The following is an 8,110-nucleotide window of genomic DNA, read 5'->3' on the forward strand; positions in this document are numbered from 1 at the left end:
CATTTTGGACAATATACTAACCTATGACATTTTTGTCAAATTTTGGACAAAATGCTAAACTATGATATTTTTTGTCACATTTTGGACGACATACTAAACTATCACTTTTTTATCAAATTTTGGACCACATACTAACCTATGACATTTTTGTCGAATTTTGGACGACATACTAAACCATGACATTTTTGTCACATTTTGGACAACATACTAAACTATGACTTTTTTGTCGCATTTTGGTCAATATAATAACCTATGACATTTTTGTTACATTTTGTACGACATACTAACATAGGACATTTTTGTCACATTTTGGACGACATACCAACCTATTTCATTCTTGCCAAATTTTGGACCACATACTAAACTATTACTTTTTTGTCAAATTTGGGATGACATACTAACTTATGACATTTTTGTAACATTTTGGACGACATACTAAACTATGACATTTTTGTCAAATTTTGGACCACATAATAAAGTATGCCTTTTTTTATCAAATTTTGGACGATATACTAAACTATGACATTTTTGTCAAATTTTTGACAACATACTAAACTATGATTTTTTTGTTGCATTTTAGATAACATACTAACCTATGACTTTTTTGTCAAATTTTGGATGACATACTAAACTATGACTTTTTTGTCCATTTTGGAAGACATACTATAAACTATGACTTTTTGTCACATTTTGGACGACATACTAACCTATGACTTTTTTGTCAAATTTTGGACGACATACTAACCTATGACATTTTTGTCACATTTTGGACGACATACTAACTATCACATTTTTGTCAAATTTTGGACCACATAATAAAGTATGCCTTTTTTTCATCAAATTTTGGACGACATACTGGAGAGAAAAAACTCCCTCTTAACAGGAAGAAATCTCTGACAGAACCAGGCTCAGAGATGTGCGGTCATCTGCCTCGACCGGTTGGGGTGAAAGGAAAAATGGGGGACAGTGGAGAGGTGGGGGACAGAAAATGGGGGGAGAGAAAGAACAAGAGGGAGATGAGGGAGAGACAGAAGAGAGAGAGGGAGACCAGCAGCATATACACAACAACTGTATCAGGTTACAAGTTTATACAGTTAATGATATCGACTTTTTAATTACAAAATAATAATAATGGTGATGATGAGCGTAGCCTCGGAAACTGGATCTTGATCCTGCAACCTGCATGATGAGAATACAGAGAGAGAGAGAGAGGGAAGGAAGGAAAGACACAAACTAGGGAGAGAAAGAGACAATGTTAATGACATATAAAAAGTCATAATCAAATGCTGAGTGTGAGAGAGTGAATGTGCGTGTACCACAGGAAAATCCCCCAGCAGTTTAGTTCTATAGCAGCATAACTAAGAGATGGTTTAGGTTTCCCTGAACCAGCTCTAACTATAAGCTTTATCAAAAAGGAAAGTTTTAAGTTTAACTTTAAATACAGAGAGAGTGTCCGCCTCCCGAACTATCATTGGAAGCTGGTTCCACAGGAGAGGAGCCTGGTAGCTAAAGGCTCTGCCTCCCATTCTACTCTTACAGACTCTGGGAACCACAAGTAAACCTGTATTTTGTGACCTAATTGGTCTATTAGGATGATAGGGTAAGACTAGGTCTTTCAGGTATGAAGGGGCCTGACCATTAAGTGCTTTGTACGTGAGGAGGAGGATTTTAAATTGAATTCTAAACTGTATGGGGAGCCAGTGTAGAGAAGCTAACACTGGAGTTATATGGTCTCTCTTTCTAGTTCCTGTCAGAACTCGTGCTGCAGTATTTTGAATTAACTGGAGGATTCTAACAGACTTGTTAGAACATCCTGCTAATAAGGAGTTACAGTAATCTAATCTAGATGTAACAAAAGCATGAACTAGTTTTTCAGCATCCTGTAAAGACAGAAGGTTTCTAATTTTCATAATGTTCCGCAGGTGGAAGAAGGCTGTTCTGGAAATTAGTTTTATGTGTGAATCAAAAGACATTTCCTGGTCAAAAGTAACTCCAAGGTTCCTCACAGTGGAACTGGAAGCCAAGGTGATGTCATCTAAAGTGACAATGTGATCAGAAAGTTTTTCTCTGAGGTGTTTAGGGCCGAGTATAATGACCTCAGTTTTTTCTGAGTTTAAAAGTAGAAAGTTACAGGTCATCCAGGACTTAATGTCTCTGAGACATTCCTGGAGTTGAACAACCTGATTTATTTCATCCGGCCTCATTGATAGATATAGCTGTGTGTCATCTGCATAACAATGAAAGTGTATGTTATGCTTTCTAATAATGTTCCCTAGAGGAAGCATATATAAGGTAAAAAGTATAGGCCCAAGCACTGAGCCTTGTGGAACTCCACAATTAACTTCTGTTTGTAGTGAGGCTTTATCATTAACGTGAACAAACTGGAATCTATCAGATAAGTATGATTTAAACCAGCAGAGGGCAGCACCTGTGATACCAAGAGTCTGCTCCAATCTCTGCTGTAGAATATCATGATCAATGGTGTCAAATGCAGCACTAAGATCTAACAGGACAAGTAAAGAAACTAGACCATTATCTGACGCCAAGAGAAGATCATTACTAACTTTAACTAGTGCTGTTTCTGTGCTATGGTTTAATCTAAAACCTGACTGAAAATCTTCAAACAGGCCATTAATGCGCAGATATTCACATAATTGATTGGCAACTGCCTTTTCTAAGATTTTAGAGACAAAGGGAAGATTAGATATCGGTCGGTAATTAGCTAAAATATCTGGGTCAAGGGTCGCTTTTTTTAGAAGGGGTTTAATAACTGCTACTTTAAACGTTTGGGGCACATATCCAGTTAATAAGGATAGATTAATTTGAGTTAATATAGAGTTGTTAATTAAAGGAAACACATCTTTAAACAGTTTGGTGGGGATAGGATCTAACTGACAGGTTGATGGCTTAGATGATGAAACTAATGATGTTAACTCAGGGAGATCTATAGGGGAGAAACTGTCTAACTGTGCACCTGGTGCTTCTAAAGCTCTTGTGCTAGAAGATGAGTCAGTCCCAATATGAGGGAGGAAATGATCAATTTTTTTTCTAATTGATGTTATTTTATTCATAAAAAAGTTCATAAAGTCATGACTGCTCAGTGTTAAAGGAATAGATGGTTCAGTGGAGCTGTGGCTCTGTGTCAGCCTGGCTACAGTGCTGAAAAGAAATCTATGATTATTCTTATTTTCTTCAATTAGAGAAGAATAATAGGCAACTCTAGCTTTGTGTAGGGCTTTTTTGTAAGCTACAAAACCATCTTTCCAGGCTATATGAAGTTCCTCTAGGTTACTGGAACGCCATTTTCTTTCTAATCTACGTATCGTCTGTTTAAGAGCACGAGTATTGGAGTTAAACCATGGTGCTCGTCTCATCTGATTCACCACTGGGGCAACACAGTCTAATGTAGTACGCAGTGAGGCTGCTGTACTATCAACAAGGTTATCTATGAGGGGGGAGTAAAATCACAAAAGGTACCTTCAGATGTACTGACATATGGCACCGAGTTAAATAAAGGTTGCACTGTCTCTTTGAATGTATTAATATTATTATCAGACAGGCACCGGCTGTAGCTGTATTTCTTATTTATGTTATTGTAGTTCATTATTGAACAGTTAAATGTGAGTAAATAATGATCAGTAAGGAGAGGGTTTTGAGGAACTATGTTTAAATTATCAATATCAATACCATAAGTTAAAACAAGGTCGAGGGTGTGATTAAGGCAATGAGTTGGTTCATTAACGTGTGGAATAAAACCTATTGATTCCAACAGCGAGTTAAATGCGCAGCTAAGACTATCACGGTCAACATCTACATGGATGTTGAAATCCCCTACAATTATGATTTGATCTGTTTTAAGCACCAACTCAGATAAGAACTCAGAGAACTCTGATAGGAACTGGTAAGGTGCAGGTGGACGATAAACTGTGACTATTATAATTGGTTTTTGTGATTTACAACTAGGATGAGATAGATTAAGAATAAGGCTTTCGAACGATGAATATCCTAGTTTGGGTTTGGGATTGATTAATAATCTAGTATTAAAAATGGCTGCTACTCCTCCTCCTCGGCCTGAGCTTCTAGGAATATGGGTATTAGCATGAGTGGGTGGAGTTGATTCATTTAGACTGACGTAATCGTCTTCATGTAACCAAGTTTCAGTTACACAGAATAAATCAATACAATTGTCAGAGATAAGATCATTTATTAAAACAGATTTTGAGGAGAGAGACCTTATATTTAATAGTCCACATTTGAAAGTGGTATTATTTGACTCTATTTTATTGTTGGTATTAATCTTTATTAAGTTATAATGTCTAACTCCTCTTCTGTTTGTTATTGGTTTATTTACTTTAGTTTTTACTTTAGTTTTTACTTTAGTAGGTCGAGGGACAGACACAGTCTCTATGGGGTTTTTAATAGGTGACTGCTCGAAAAGAAGCACAGAGAAGCATGAAAGACTGCAACTCTGTGTCCTGGTCTCAACTCTGGATTGTCATGGGTTTCTAATAAAATGCCCTAAGCTGCTAGATAAGAGAGCTGTTCCATCCAAAGTGGGATGGACGCCGTCTCTCCTCATGAGACCAGGTTTCCCCCAGAAGTTTTGCCAGTTATCTAAAAACCCAATGTTGTTTTCTGGACACCACCTCGACAGCCAGCGATTGAATGACGACATGCGGCTATACATGTCATCACTGGTTACATTGGGCAAAGGACCAGAGAAGATTACGCTGTCAGACATAGATTGTGCATACCTACACACAGATTTAACATTAACTTTGGTGACCTCCGATTGGCGTAATCGGGTGTCATTACTGCCGACGTGAATAATAACTTTACTGAATTTACGATTATCTGTAGCCAGCAGTTTCAGATAAGACTCTATGTCGCCCGCTCTGGCCCCGGGAAAACACCTGACTGTGGTCGCTGGCGTCGCTATTTTCACGTTCCTCAGGATGGAGTCACCAATTACCAGAGTTGGTTTCTCAGTCTGTGTGGTGCTGAGAGGGGAAAACTTGTTTGAGGTGTGAACAGTTGGTGGTGGACAGGACTCTTAGGCTTAACACTACACCTCTTACTGCGGACAGTCACCCAGCTGCCCTGTTTGTCTCCCGGCTGCACAGGAGCTGCTGAGGGAGCTAATGCTATGTGGTCCGCACCGACTAGAGGGGACTGGCTAACTGATTTAGCTTCTATGGTGCGGAGCCGAGTTTCTACTTCACTAAGCCTTGCCTCCACCCTAGCCAGCAAGCTACATTTTTTACAAGTACTTTTATCACTAAAGGAGGCAGAGGAGTAACTAAACATGTGGCACACAACACAGGACAGAGCAGGAGAAGGAGAGGGAGAGGGAGAGAGAGAAGCCATCGCTGCTAAGCTAACTTTACGCTAGAAAGTTAGCTAGAAAGAAACACCGTATGTGATCCACGTAAACGATAGAGTTTACGCAAAAGTAGCGGGTGAAGTATTAGTCTTAGTACTAGTATTAGTAATAAAACGAGTGTTTGTTCAGTGAAACGATAGTTCCAGTAGATATAAAACTGCAGAGAGCGCAGGAGACACACAGCGGAACACCAGTGGAAGCACAGGAAGTTCACATGTTGTCACATTTTGGACCACATAATAAGGTATGCCTTTTTTTTATCAAATTTTGGACGACATACTAAACTATCACTTTTTTGTCACATTTTGGACGACATACTAACCTATGACATTTTTAGTAACATTTTAGACGACATACTAAACTATGACATTTTTGCCAAATTTTGGATGACATACTAAACTCTGACTTTTTAGTCACATTTTGGACGACATAATAAACTATGATATTTGTGTGACTTTTTGGACGACAATACCTTACTATGACATTTTTGTGACTTTTGGACGACATAATAAACTATCACATTTTTGTGACTTTAGGACGACGTACCCAAAGTATGACGTATGACGTCGTCATTTTCCCTCAGGTGGAAGTGTAACCCAGGTTACTAGGCCCTTATTAGAAGTCCAGTTACCAGTTAATTGGTCAGATCAATAAATTAATAAATTCATATTATTTTATTTGACAGATAAATAGTTTGATTTAAAATAATCTTACACAAAATGAATAAATAGGATTTATGATTTAAATCTAAAATATGTCAATAACTAGATTAAAAAGGAAAAATGTATATACATAATGTTTGTTTATATCTGCTAAAAGGAATATTTGTTCATTTCAAGTGTGTCGAATGTGCCTTTCTCAAAGTGTACAAGATACGGGTGACATGTGGAGTTCACGTAACGTGACGCAGCGCAACCACTCAGACGCTGTCTGGGTGTACGTGCACTTGTGTTTTGATTCTCTCTCTCTCTCTCTCTCTCTGCCGAACTGTCGTCAGGATGGCTACATGCTAGTCTTTTGCTGAAAATGTTATTGTTTTATGTGAGAGAGTCAGATATTTAAGCGTCTGAGTTTCATCATCAGCGCAGAGAGCGAAGCTTTTTGCCGTCGGTTGATTAGCGGACTGTGTGTTTTGTGACGAAAACGGAAGAGAAACGTAAGTTGTGTTATTAGCATCTGTGGCGCTAGCTCATGCCATTAGCCACGTATATTTCGCTAAATTTTATTGTGAGCTTACACATTACTGAACTCCCGTGTCCCTGTCTCTTCAAAAGCTTGGACAGATGAGAGCCGTGTATTCTGCCTTGTGTCCGGAGTGTGTGTGTGATGTGATGTGATGCTTGAGCCTCTGGTGAGTCAATTTATTTGAATGTTAGTCTGATGAAGTTGAAATGTACATCTGCTAATATTAATATGGATTAATGAGGCATTAATTTCATGTATGTTGTGTTTAAAAAGATATAAAAATGTTTTATATTACAGTGTTTTACTTCCATTACCCCCACTCTGTATGTTTTCTCTGAGAGTGAGCGGCGATAAAAGAAAATGTTCATGTTAATATAGAGAAATGTGTTCAGTTCATTTAGAGAAGTTAAAAATAATTATTAGTAATCAATGTTACAATGTACATATATAAATAATGTTATATGCATTTATTTACATTTAAAAGTATATTTTATTTATATGAATATTACAGTAACCCTCTTTTGGCCTTTATAGGCCGGGTCTTTTTTCCTTTTTATGGATTCCTGGGTTGAGATCTGCTGGGATTCCTCCCATTTTGTAAAGGTAGAAGGGAACCTCAGTAGTCGTGGCAAGCTACCCAAAACAGAGACTGGGATTTATTCTGTGGCTGGATTTGTTGTTAACTGTTGTTGACATCTTGTGTGTCGCTGACAATTTAAATTACTTTTGTCTATTTTTATTTTTTTTGTTTTGTTCTTTAAGTCAACACAATATAATACCTTTAAAACATATTTGTTGGTTGTGTGAATTCTTTATTCTGTCACTCAATGCATATTGCTAATACCCCTTTCTCCTATAGCGATCTAGACTGGTTTCCTAGCCCATGAGGTAATTAATGCACTGATAGAATAAACATATCTGTATCTCCCAGTCTTTATCATAAACAGTTATAGTTGAGGTGGGTTACAGAAGCTTAGGGCAATGGTCTCCCTTTCCGTGGCAACGCCAAGTTTCCCTAGTTGTCCTTGTTTCAGCGTAATGCGAAACCATTAGAAAAACAAATCCAAACAGTGAAAAAAATAAAAAAATCAAACATTTAGTGTACATATCATACTATGATATGAAGTTAACATCTTCATATCATAAAATGTTAACTTTATTTGTTGGTTTTATATTAAGGGACATTAAACAATGGACAAAAAAATCTGGAAATAGGCTTATCTCAGCATAATGCGCACAAAAAAAAGACACCAAAAGGAAAACACATCCAAAAAGTGAAATCCTCACAAAATCAAACACTGAGGGTACAGAAGTATGTCTTATGAGATGTTAACTTCATTTGTGAAGTTTATATTAAGGGACAGTAGAAAAATGAAAGAAATCAGGAAATAGCCTTATCTCAGCGTATTGCGCTCATGAACAGACACAAATAGAAAAACACATCCAAACAGTGAAATCCTAGCAAAATCAAACACTGAGGGTACAGAACTGAATCTTTTAAGATGTTAACTTAATTTGTGAGGTTTATATTATGGGACAGTA

The 8,110-nt window shown here is 37.4% G+C and overlaps 1 long non-coding RNA gene across 1 annotated transcript; it reads left to right on the forward strand.

Moving 5' to 3' along the window:
• Positions 1-6,329: 6,329 nt before the first annotated feature.
• On the forward strand, positions 6,330-7,836 carry LOC122765269. Its single transcript, XR_006359949.1, has 3 exons — positions 6,330-6,539; positions 6,658-6,734; positions 7,103-7,836. It is a non-coding gene; the product is annotated as an uncharacterized LOC122765269 (long non-coding RNA).
• The last annotated feature ends 274 nt before the right edge of the window (positions 7,837-8,110 follow it).

This window comes from Solea senegalensis, linkage group LG2 (genome assembly GCF_019176455.1).
Source record: "Solea senegalensis isolate Sse05_10M linkage group LG2, IFAPA_SoseM_1, whole genome shotgun sequence".
Lineage (NCBI taxonomy): Eukaryota > Metazoa > Chordata > Actinopteri > Pleuronectiformes > Soleidae > Solea > Solea senegalensis.